The sequence below is a fragment of the Callorhinus ursinus genome, unplaced genomic scaffold (genome assembly GCF_003265705.2).
Source record: "Callorhinus ursinus isolate GAN/ISIS: 27379988/994484 unplaced genomic scaffold, GSC_fseal_2.0 scaffold32, whole genome shotgun sequence".
Classification (NCBI taxonomy): domain Eukaryota; kingdom Metazoa; phylum Chordata; class Mammalia; order Carnivora; family Otariidae; genus Callorhinus; species Callorhinus ursinus.
In genome coordinates, this window is record NW_027397094.1 from 16590981 (window position 1) to 16604105 (window position 13125).

The 13125-nt window shown below is 45.4% G+C and overlaps 1 long non-coding RNA gene across 2 annotated transcripts; it reads left to right on the top strand.

Annotated features, from left to right (window-relative positions):
* Positions 1–9934: 9934 nt before the first annotated feature.
* Positions 9935–12563, top strand: LOC141370328 (uncharacterized). 2 transcript variants are annotated; one of them, XR_012374256.1, is made up of 3 exons: positions 9935–10059; positions 12027–12144; positions 12246–12563. It is a non-coding gene; the product is annotated as an uncharacterized lncRNA (long non-coding RNA). The 2 variants fall into 2 exon arrangements; XR_012374257.1 differs by having other exon boundaries at positions 9941–10059; positions 11952–12144.
* Positions 12564–13125: the final 562 nt, after the last annotated feature.

The window sequence follows — 13125 nt, forward strand, 5'->3', positions numbered from 1 at the left end:
CTGCCTACTCAGACTTCTTTGATACAACTCCCCCATGGGCAGGAATGAGGTGCCTCATTATAGCTCAATGAAGGTGGAAGTCTGGGCTCCCCACTTGGCTTTTGCTGGCATGGGTAGGGATGAAGTGATTTTTTTTTTTTTCCTGAGGAGTTTGACTGGAGTAGAGTGGTTATTATTTAAAAATTCTGTCTTGCTAATCTGCCTCTTTCTTTGTCCTTTACCTAGAGAGAACAGGCTTTTTTTTTTTCCTTTTTAAATCTGTGCACACTGAGCTTAAGAAGCCAGCAACCTGGAAACACGAAAGTCTGCAATATATGAACTTACCAGGGTGTAATGCCTTAGTATATTAGTTTGCTAGGGTTGACATAAGAAGTACCACAGACTGAGTGGCATACACAAGAGAAATTGATTTTCTCACAGTTCTGGAGGCTAGAAGTCCGAGATCAAGGTGTCAACAGGATTTGTTTTTCAAAGACCTCTCTCCTGGGCTTGTAGATGACTGTCTTCTCCCTGTATCCTCACAGAGCTGTAGACATGTGCCCCTGGTGTCTTTTTACGTCTCCTGCTTTCCTCTTCTATTAAGGACACCAATCCTATTGGATTACAGCCCTCTCAAATGACCTCATTTAACCTTAATTACGTCTTTAAAGATCTTGTCTCCAAATACAGTCACATTTGGAGGAAGTTGGAGTTAAGACTTCAACATATGAATTTTAGAAAGGTACACAATTTAGCTCATGACACTAAGGTCCCAAGGTCCCTGGCCTCTATGCCTTCTTTCCACCTTTCAAAGTAATTTATATTTGTTTTTTATATAATGTCCAGGGTTTTTAGCTGTACTTAGTGGGAAGAATAGTGAAGGGTATGTGTACTCTATCTTCCCAGAAGCAGAAGTCTCCCATTGAGTTGTCAGACTATTAAAACCTATTTGATGGCCTACACAAGGCCTGGAGTAAGGCCAAGGAGCAGAGCTCCTTGCAATGGAGCTCTTAGAACTCTCAGGCAATGGAGCTCCTGAAAGGTGACTCAGCATAAAGGAAAAAGAGTGACCAAAAAAAAAAAAAAAAAAAAAAAACTGGAACTGAGTTCCAAGAGTCAATGAAGCATTTGAGTAATAAAGTTTCAAAGAATAAGGCACTAGGTGGCTTGGGAGATAAAACAGAAGGATCTCAAACTAGCTAGAGGATCAAGAAAGGCTTGGTTTTGAGCACAGTACTAGAATGTATCCAAGTTACCCATCTCAGGGCTGTGGGCTCACCTTGGGAATGGCTCTAGGGTGAATCTGAGGAATTATAATACTTTGGGGGGAAGGCCACTTTTGCTAAGGATAGCAAACCCAATACAGAGTGTGACACAGAGAGGAAGCCAGCTCTCATCCAACTGGATGGTTTTTACCTTGGCAAGCTGACAGGGGTCTGCACCAAGGCCAGCAGGGTCCATGCAGCAACATCTCTGGCAATGGCAGATATCTGGCTACACTGACCAAAGTGACCTCCAACCTCAGGGTCCCTAGAGTGGCAACCCTGGTGCTCATGAAGCTGAGATCAGCAGACACTGGAGGCTCAACTAGAGTGGTTGCTCTGATGGCTGCTGGGGCAGGTCCAAGCTTCCCCTGCCCCCATCAGGCAGCAGCCAACTCCTGTGCGCACACCTAGGACTTCTCACACATATCTGGGAGAGTTTATCCACTGGAAAAAGCTGCATTTCCTGCTAGTCATGTAAGTGGCTACAGAAGCATCAGGATTTATGACACTGATGTAAAAAAGACCTGACTTGTAGTTAGCGGGTACATTAAGGGAAGCACATTAGTCATTATTCCAGCCCTGTCTGAGTCTCTGGGCTATGGCCAGGAGGGGAAATGTGAGTTTTAAAAATGAAAACATCATTTCTTATGCAGGAAGTACTCCAACACCTCCTGTTTCCTTGCAGTCCTTCAGCCTGTGTGGTTGCTACCTTGTTATAATATTTGAATTAGAACGTGCTGTAGAAGTGCACAAAAGGAAAACTTATCTGGAGCTGAAAGATATCCGCTGGGGTCAGAAAAACATATCCTGATACCCATCTTCATTTTCCGGGAGCAAAAGGAGAGCTGGACCTTCACATGCCCTGCGGACACACCTATCCCTGACCCTGGAACACGCGTGTGTCTCCTGTTCATGAGCATCAGCCCCGCAGTCCCAGATTCCAACTTAGCACTTGATGGAGTTGAAGGGTAGAATCTTCCCTTCCTTTGTTGCTTAGAAAGGTCCTCCTCAGGGAATTAGGGTGAACCACACTTTGTGGACCCAAGGCCTCTAACAAAATGAAAAGAAGTAACAACACTGTCACCTGTTATCTAGGGCAGATTCCTTAGTGGCTTACTTGGCGGCAGTAGACAGGGAGTAATATGTAGTCATACAATGACATCTTTGATTGTCTTTAAAGCTCAGATCATTTTTGGCTCTGGTTTTCTTTTCTAAAGGCTCTCTCCTTCAGTTACTACCTATAGCTTGAAGCCAGGACCCCGTGGGGGGAGACCCTACAATCCCATACTCTATATTGCAGTAATTATGCTTGACCATTCCCTATTTTCAAGCAATAATGTCTTTAGTGCTTAGAGTGATCCTCCCAAAATGCAAATCTGATCTTGTCACACAGGGATAGATGCCTGACCTCTGTACCCTCGTGATGTGTACACCTTTATCAGCATGCTTATCACATCTTATTAAAATCCTGGTGTGTTTATCTGTCTTCTCTACTCGGCTGTGAACTTAACGAGAACAGGGACTGCCTATGACTCATCTTACAATCCTGACGCATGGCCAAAAGCCTAATACATATGTAGCCCTCAAAAAATCCTTGTTAGTTAAATGAAAGATTGACTAAATTAATGAATGAACAATCCATGATTTTTTTATTTTGAAGGACAGTTTGCCATGATAGCACTTGCTTATTTCCAAAGTGCTCAGGCATAAAGATTCAATTAAATCCAGTCCATATTTATAGGACACTTATGCACCAGTCCAGTGTTAGTGCTGGAGATACAAAGGTTAAGAAACAAAGTGCCAGGGACCCTCAAGTAGGTCCCAACCTGGAAAGCGGGGCTGCCAACCATCCTGCAGCGGATAAATATAGGCTAAAATAGCCTTACATCAGACTGGGTCAATTTTTCCGCCAGGAGGGTTCAGTCCAGGTCAGGTTCTCCTGCTAAATGAGTTATGAAGACAACAGCTGGCCCTTTCCAGGCCACGCTCCCAGGCCAGGAAGCAGGTCTGGGCTTGATAATGCAGCTGTGATGTCCCACCCACGGAGCCGCAAGAGGAGTCAAATGACCCTGGGACAAATGCAGAAGGTAGTCTGGCTGGAAGGGACTGGGGAGGGCTGGTGGGGAAATAGACTAGCAGAGCTGTGCTTTCCTCAAAGCTCTAGCTGAGATGTCTGGGTATTAGGAGGGACTTTGGGTTTGCCTTTCAGAGGAGTGTTGATAGAATTATGGGAATACCAAAGCCCCCAGAGCCACTAGAGGTGCCACCACTGAGAATGTGGGCTTTTGTCCACTACTAAAGTATGACCATGGGTCTGCGACAGGGATCGGACATAGGACCCTTCCCAGCATCTCAAAAGTCATATGTAAAAGGATATTGAGTAGAAAGGGTCTTTTCCATTTTCATTATTCCTTCAGAAGCTAGTAGGAGCTCTTATAGATTTAGTTTTAATAAGGAAGATGGGAAAGCTATCAGTCCACTCAATTCTTTTAATATATGAGTCTTATACCTGTCTCCATTTTGTAGTCACATCCCTGGATGCCATGGAGTTCAGGAGCATAGCCATAGGAGAGCCAGACGTAAGCCAAGTTCCAGTTGGGACATTCAGTCCCAGATGGGAGGGTAACCAGAGGTGAGACTCAATCTGTGCTGTAAACATATGATGGAAGTCCTCATGGCCTCCCCTTTGCTAGAGGTTTTGACAGAGCAGGTGTACCTGTGGTGAGAGACAGAGACACTGAGAAAGATGGAGACAGAGAGACAAGGAGATACAGAGAGACAGAGAGACAGAAAAGAGAGAGAGAATTGGAGACAGGAGAGAGTAAAGCCAGGAGAACTCTCTGGGAGCCTGGTATGATTCTGTCATGTTGCATCATCATCACAAAGAGATTAAATCTGAAGTAAAAAATGGCAAAGACTCAAAGAAAATAAGTCACGTAGATTCGGGAATGACCTAATTAAAGCATCACTCTCTTTGCTGCCATGTTCTATTTATAGCTGAAATATGAGCATGCCTGACAGGAAATATAAATTATAGCAAACCTAAGACTTTAAGGCGGCAGGTTCAGGTTTGCTTAATAAATCATCTCTGTGGTCATGAAGTTGGATATTTTTATTCATATGATTTTTTCCATGTTAACGAAAACCGTTGGTTTAGTTCTCCTTCCTGCATGAGATGACATTCATGGGGTGTGTTAGTTATTCAGGGATTGAGGGGAGAGGAGGAAAGAGTTCTTTTGTATGAAACCTTTAGTGAAATACACACAAACTTTATGCATACACGATTGTCCTCAAAATACCTTAATGCTTATTCACAGTGCTGGTTTTTTAGGTTACTTTGTGGCTGCTATTTTCAGAGATCATCATAAATAACTTTATTATGTTTCACTGAAAACATCACAAAAACCAACCAATAAGAAAAACAAAATCTTGTAACAAGAAAGATCTAGAGCCTTATCCTAAATGTTAAGAGAAAAAAGCAGACCAATACTGTGTGAATAAGCAGACCCACATTTCTGAGACCCTGATACCAGGGACCTGGACCAGGGTGCCAGCAAGTCCCTCACGGTTCCATGAGCAGGGACAGAATGAATCTTTCAGGAAAGATTGCTTTATGATTTTTTTGGAAAAAGCATTTAATAGGTCTTTCAGTTCTGTAAACTGTCCTTTAACTTGAGGAGAGATCAGATGTTTTTAAAGGAAAAATCTACAGACCCCTCCCCCTGGTGCTATGTTAAAATGTTTTTATTATAATACGTCTAAAACATGTATTTCAGACAAGATTTGAAGTCTAAGTGTCACTGTGAAAGTATTTTTAGATGAGATTACTACTTAGATCAGAAGACTGAGTAAGGCAGGTGACCCTCCATAGTGGGTCACCTGTTATTAGATTCTTCTATCACTTTATTCAAGCTGTTGCAAATCCTTCATTCATACAGTGTGCCATGATAACATTTGGACTCTAGTTCACAAACTTCACAAATGCAAATGCAGCACTAAAAAATTCTAGCCGGTACTCATTTATAAGCTGGTCCACCATATAATCCAGAATTATACTTTTTGAAAAAATTATCACTGAAATAAAACACCATATGTTTAAAATGATCCTATTCCTCTATGCATAAATAACTCTTCTTTTTGTTGTTTTTTAGAGAGAAAGAGAGAGAACATGTGTGCGTGGAGGGGGAGGGACAAAGGGAGAGGGGGAGAATCTCAAGCAGACTCCACGTCCGGAGCAGAGCCCCACCCTATGACTGAATTTATCTTTAATTACTCCAGACATAGCCACCCTGAGGTTAGGGCTTCAACATATGAAGTTTGGGAAGACACATACATTTAATCCATAACAGGCTGTTTCCATCTCTTGGCTATTTTGAATAATGCTGCTATTAAAATGGGTGTACAGTGTGGGGTCTGTTTTGTGCTGAGAGTAAATTTTCAAAATCAAAATTAAATTTAGAAACAGTTCAAATTAAGGTAAAAAAAAAATCATCCTGCAGTTTTTACCTTTGAGAGTCAATCTTCTAAATGCATTGAGTGACTGTAGGGAATTTGTCACTGACACCTTCTGGTGAACTGGATGGTTGCAGAACGAGGGGTTGGTGCCTGCTGAGTGCAGCTTTACCAGGGGGACTGACTAAAGCTAGCCCACCTCACAGTGGGGACTCATTAGGAGCACGCAGGGTGGTTCACGGGTCTGAAGGATGAACTACAACAGAGCATCAGAAGGGACGAGACAAAAACCACTCCAGGGTCTCAGGGACTAGACATGAGGCCTTGTCATCACTGGGGGGTCTCCTGGTCTCTCTGCTCTGCTTACCCTTACTTGGCTTCTTTTACCTTTTTCATTCTCCATGACAGGATCCAGACTAGCCAATCCAAGATCTGACATCAAAGAGACTCACCCCATCAGTTCCAGCAGAAAACAGACCAAAGCAAAACAAAAAACCCACCCCCTTAACTGGCTTGGTCCTGGACCAATCACTGTGCCCAGTGACTGGCCACACGGCCACCCCTGGGGCCGATGACTGGATCTGTTGCTAGAACAGGAGCAGGGATGCAGCAAAGACAAGATACCGCAGTGTCTTTTTTTTTTTTTTTAAGATTTTATTTATGTATTTGACAGAGAGAGAGAGAGAGAGAGAGCACAAGCAGGGGGAACGGCAGGCAGAGGGAGAAGCAGGCTCCCCGCTGAGCAGGGAGCCTGATGCAGGGGCTTGGTACAGGGGCTCAATCCCAGGACCCAGAGATCATGACCTGAACTGAAAGCAGATGCTTAACCCACTGAGCCGCCCAGGCGCCCTGGATAACACAGTGTAGGGTCTCCAAGGAAATATCAAGTGCTATACAAATGTGACTTACTATTAATATTTATTTATTATATTTTTTAAAGATTTTATTTATTTATTTGACAGAGAGAGATATAGCAAGAGAGGGAGCACAAACAGGGGGAGTGGGAGAGGGAGAAGCAGGCTCCCCGCGGAGCAGGGAGCCCAATGTGGGGCTCCATCCCAGGACCCCGGGATCATGACCTGAGCCGAAGGCACACACTCAACGACTGAGCCACCCAGGTGCCCCTTAATATTTTTTAATAAATTAATATTATATGTTAATATAATTAAAATTATTTGAGACTCAGTTTCCTCACCTTTAAGATGGGAAAACATTCCCCCCACCAGTGGGATGATTGGGGGAAGGTTGCTGCAAGTAAGAGGAGAGCCCCTGCTCTCCCCCGCCCAGCCCTGTGCCCCTTACCCCCGAGACTGTCCCCATCGCCCCTCCCTCCTGTTTGGGCCCCTCTGCCAATTTCATGAATGATTTCATGAAATGTTGAAAAAAAATAAAAAAATAAAGTAAAATGGGAAAACACAGTTCCTACCAGTCTTACGGGATTGTCGGGGAGTTTCAACGAGATCATGGAGATGAAAGCACTTTGTGGTTATAGAGTGTGTGCAACATGGGGCATTTATTACTGGTTAGGCAGTGTATTTTCTTCACTTTATGGACAGAAACTAAGCAAAAAGAAAGGTCACGAGAACCCACGTTTCTAGATTGAAATGACAGCCTGTTCATTTGATGGCTGTTTCCTGGGCCTTGCAATAGCTAGACTACTTTGCTTTTCTTCCTGGTCCTGTAGAAACATGGCAACCCAAATCTCTCCCGGGGTTATGGGGCTCCTTGGCTGCCCTCCTGGATGGATGCCTGCATGAATGTGCCCGTCACGTGCAGCTGTCTGAGGCCAGAAAGGCCCGCGCTGACTCTGCTTCTGTGACCTGGCAGCCCAGGGAGGCATGGGTCACCGTGCAAGCAATAGGGATGCCCTTCTTGCTCGGCCTGTGTGTGGGCAGCTTGGACAGCACCAGAGAGGCAAATTTCCCCCAAGCGGGTTGCACAAGTGGGTCGCTCCCCATCGCTCAGATGGACCACACTGAGGGGTACCTATGCTACCCGTCAGAGCACCGCTGGTGGGAGCGAAGGGCGGATGCCCCCAGGGTGACCAGACATCAGCACGCCCTTTACTGATAATTCTCTCTCCACTGTCTCACTATCCCACTCCCTCACTTGTGCTTCCTAGGATTACCTCTCAAATAAGAGGCTTGTCCTCAAGTTCTTGTCTCAGACTCTGCCCTTGGGGAACTAAGCCACCCATGGAGCAACAGGCTAGGGATGGAGCTGGTACTCGAACCCACGCCCTTCAGACCACACTTCCAGCTGTAGTTATCAGAGCAAATAGGTGTTTGCAATGAGTTGCTTATAATCTACCTCTGCAACCAACCAACCAACCAACCAAACAAGAAAACCCGGGGCGCCTGGCTGGCTCAATCTGTAGAACACGCCACTCTTGATCTTGGGGTCATGAATTCAAGCCCCATGCTGGGCATAGAGCTTACTTTAAAAAAAAACAATAAGGGCATCTGGGTGGCTCAGTCGTTAAGCGTCTGCCTTCGGCTCAGGTCATGATCCCAGGGTCCTGGGATCGAGCCCTGCATCGGGCTCCCTGCTCGGCGGGAAGCTTGCTTCTCCCTCTCCCACTCCCCCTGCTTGTGTTCCCTCTCTCGCTGTGTCTCTCTCTGTCAAATAAATAAATAAAATCTTTTAAAAAAAACAATAAGATAAAAAACAAGAAAACCAGTACAATCTGAATCCATCAGAATTTCCATGTGAAAAACTGTAGGGATTGAACTCCTGACTTCCAACTTCAGAAACATCGAATGCCAATAAGCAGAGCGGACACACCTGTTAAAACTGAGCATGCACTCTCAGTGTAGGGGGACCTACTAAGTGCTCTGGGCCATGCCCCTAGCCAGGCAGGGCTTGGCATACAGTCTCCAAGGTTCAGAGTCTGGTGTCTTGGCTTAAAAGTCCAGAGAAGTCATTTTATCCTCCACTTAGAGTTAGCGAACCTCTGGGGGACAGGCTCACTAGACAAGTTCACACGCACAGATTGGCAGACCGCAGCTGTCCTCAGAATGAGGAGTGCTCACAGCGGGAGAATGTGGGCAGCCATTTCCCCAGGACACTCCAGGGGCTGAATGACTCAAGACACCAGCTCCCAGCTCAGGAGCTCTGCTTTGAGCACAAAATTAAAGGAGGAGGAACAGACAGTTATCAAGGGACACTTGTATCAATTCGAAGCAGGCTGAAGAAATGCCCTTCTGTTGCCAGGAGGCATTCTGGCCAAAGAACAAGAGTGTTCTGGAATTAGAACACCCTCCCCTTGCATGGCATAGAAGAACCCACATTCTGAAAATCTGCCTCCCCATTTTTTCATGCTCCTGTGCAGGTCAGCCCCACTCCTAGTATGTCTTATATTCAGATATGGAATTATCGAAGTCGATTGGGACACATCTTTGAAGTTACATGCCAGCTCTAAGGAGATGAGCTACTCATCCTACAGGGCTAAGTGTTCTTGACTCTTCAGTTACATAGAAATCTCTCCCGGGGCGCAGGTGGTTCCTATATCATTGGTGTGTTACTTTTTCACCTGTTTCTCTTCAAAAGGTGGCCCTTCCTCCAAACCCCAAGAATTTCCCCTTGTGGGGTCACCATGAACGTCTTTTGAAATGTAGCACCGAGTAGGAACTGTGTGGGAGAGAGGAACATCCTCAGCTGAGAACAAGCATCATGAGAAAGACTACACCGAGCACAAAATATAAAATAATGAGATGGGTCACCATGAACTGGGGGGAGCTGGCTTTGTGTTCTCATGTCTTTCTGACTTGGAAAGAAAAGCCAAAGGCTCTTGTGAAAGGAAACAATGAGACCACTCAGAATTGTTTGCTTTTAAAAAATACAGTTTCTTTTTTTTCTTTAAATTTTTTATTGTTATGTTAATCACCATACATTACATCAGTTTTTGATGTAGTGTTGCATGATTCATTGTTTGTGCCTAACACCCAGTGCTCCATGCAGTACGTGCCCTCTTTAATACCCATCGCCAGGCTAACCCGTCCCCCCACCCCCCTCCCTTCTAGAACCCTCAGTTTGTTTCTCAGAGTCCATCGTCTCTCATGGTTCGTCTCCCCCTCCGATAAAATACACAACCCCCAGACAAATTGACCTGGTCGCCAGGGCTGTGAGTCTGATGATAGGTTATTTGCTGGATTATAGAGATGCAAATTTCCTAGACCTTCTTTTCTGGTGTACCTGGGGACAAATGAGGGATTGGACTTTTTGACTGATATCCTGTAGGGTGAAGCAGCTCTTCTTGAACTTCTTGGAGGGCACAGCAGTGAGCCTCTGGAGTTGGAAACACTCTGGGCGCATCGTGGAAATTTACTAAACCTGTTTATTTTGAAGAAGCTTTTGATCCAAGGTAAAATTATGAATATCTTTAGTGTGCTTTTGACATGGAAAGGCCTGCATCACTCCTACATTAAAAGTTAAGGGATGTGGAATTTGCTTTGTTCCTTACCATTGGAGATCCCCAAATTAAATTCAAATTAATTGAATTTCATTAAATTCTGTATCTATTGTATTTGAGGGGCATTTGGATTGTGCAGGGTACACACACATGAAAACACACACACACACACACACACACAGAATCACAAACAAGCCCAAGTGATTTTCCAAGCTGCCTTTCCAAAGGAAATTGGGTTTTAAAAGGTCTCATCCGGACTCACATCCATCAAAATGCCACAGAGCAGCTGGGCCAATTCAGCCAGGCACAATACCTGCCATCGAGGTCCTATGTTGAGTGGGAGTATAATGGGAATTTCTGCCTGAATGGGAGCCCAGGACGGAGGGCAGCATGAGGTCACCAGCCCCACGGAGCAGTTTGGGAATATGTGTAGCAGGCTCCACCTGCAGGAAGCTGACAGAGCCTGGCAAAATAAGGAAGGAGGGAGAGGGGGTGGAGATGTTTATGTGCCAGAGGCCGAGGTGAGTTGCTTGGATGTTTTTTTCTTCGAGAATGAATGCATTCTTTCTGTCCACCTTCACGATGCCCTTACCAGGGTGGAAGTCTCCTCCTCTAGTGTAAAATGCCCACCGATATTCTCCTGGATGCCTTTTTTCCTGGATCTGTGGGTCAGATCGCCAAATTTGGGGGTTTTAAGGGGAGAGAGGCAAAGGAAATCATGCTTGTCGTGATTTCATGAATGCAGCACATGAGGGAGCAGCTGGGTGAGAAACCGAGCCGCTAGGTTCTCTGGAGCAGAGCGCCATCCTTAATTAGACAGTGTCCAGCAATTCTTCTATGAGGGAGTGTTTAACTGCCTTTATTGTGAAGGTGACCGGATAACTGGGCTCTTCCCAACCCTTTGGGAATACTCAGCAATGAATCCATACATTGTGACCTAAATTAGGCTTTTTCCTTTTTTTTTTTTAAAGAAACATGTTCAAGATAAAAATGATTTCCCCCCGGCCTTTTATTTTCCTTCGTTTTGGCAGCTACACTTGGAATAGCCAAACAACAGATACCTGTGTTTACGTCTCTAAATCATACTTTGATCTTACAAACACTACAATAGTGATAACCATCTGTAATGGAACAACTGGACGATTTGCACTGTGTCTTCTCATGGAGTTTCCACGATTGCAAATTAAGCATTCCCAGTCTGATTTTACAGATAGGAAAAGGAAGGCAATTCATGAATGGGAAAGAAACAAGGAGTAATGAAGTAACTTACCATTTTAAGGAACTAGCAATGGAGCAAGCCAGGATTTGACCCTGTGTCCTCTGTCCCCTCCACAAAATCTGTGAGGTCTCTTTTCCGCATAACTGGCTTCACTCATACCTACACTCCAGTCCATTTTATTTTTTTTTTAATTTTTTAAAGATCTCATTTATTTATTTGAGAGAGAGAATGAGTGGGAGGGGAGCTGGCTGGGGACAGAGGAAGAGGGAGAAGCAGGCTCCCCACTGAGCAGGGAGCCCGATGCGGGGCTCTATCCCAAGACGCTGGGATCATGACCTGAGCCAAAGGCAGACGCTTAACCGACTGAGCCACCCAGGCGCCCCCATTCTATTTTGAGTAAGATCCCTTCATGATCCCAAATAAAGAGGGGAAAATGTGTAGATCAGGCCCATTCTCCAGCAATCCCGAATCAGAGCGGTCTTTGTGTTTGAGGAAGAGAAATCTGCTGGGAATTTCATGGCAACCCCAGAGCGGGGGGTGGGGCTGTGACACACTCACCTCCCCATGCTCCCTGAAATCCAAGCAGAGGCAGCTGACAAGCACCTTCTCCCCGTGCTTCCCGTAGCTCCGATTTCACAGACACTGAGCACAAAGACCAGGCACCACGGCAGAAGAACTGGCAACAATTTTTTCCATCCAGGTCATTGACAACCTGACACCCAGCGGGGCCCCGAGTGGGGCTCGGTGGGGAGCAGGGAGCTGCACAGCGCTGGGACCCATCTCAGGCCCCTGGAGTTCATGAAGGGCCAGTGCTCGGGGTGAGTACTGCTGAGGGGGTCCTGGCTCCGTGTCCTCCCCGCGGTGTGTAATTCACACGACCGTGATTCTGTATTTCTCTGCCCGCCTTGCTTCCCCGCAGCGCCTACTCATAACGTTGATAGGAGGGCGGTCTGAAACAGTAGAGTGTCCAGCAGAGTGCCTGGAAATCAGTGACTACCACATACCTAGAGAAGATTATTTTCAAAACAGAAGAAAAAAAATCCTAGGAGGAGAAAGAAATGGATAATAACCACAGCCCCACTATATGAGCAAGCAATACATTCCCAGGAGCCTGGGTGGCTCAGTCCTTTAAGCGTCTTGATTTCCGCTCAGGTCATGATCTCAGACTCCTGAGATCGAGCCCCACAAGGGGCTCCATGCTCTCTCTCCCTCTTCCTCTGCCCCTCCACTTGCTCATGCTGTCTCTCTCTCTAAAATAAAAAAAAAATAATAAATCTTAAAAAAAAAAAGGAAACAGCGCTTGTCATCCACCCGCTTCCTAAGTTTTATGTCACTGTCACAGCGGCCAACAACCCATCTCAGGGTAGCTCTGCTCACCTGAAAATGGTCTGAGAAGCGTTCTAGCTTTCCAGGGAAGTCATTCATATGCAAGATGTAAATTATATACAGGTATATCGTGGATTCCTTCTGTTTCACTGGCTCCCTTTGAAAAATCTTCCCCTAATGTGAGAAACGTTTCAAACTAAGATAATTTGGTTTCCTAGGACTGGTCCCCAAACCACAGTAGGTTCATCTTAAGAGCTAGGATTCTGGAAACTGACTGCCTGGGTCCGAATCCCTGTCTCGCTACCCATGTGCCTAACTGTGTTGAACTTGGGCAAGTTCCTTAACTTCTCTGTTCCTCTGTTTGTAGTTTTTTAAGTGGACAGTAAAAGCATCTATCTCATAGCTCTAAAAGTTAGATGAGATGATGTGCAACAAACCAAACACAGTGCCTGGTACACATCTGTTACTATTTA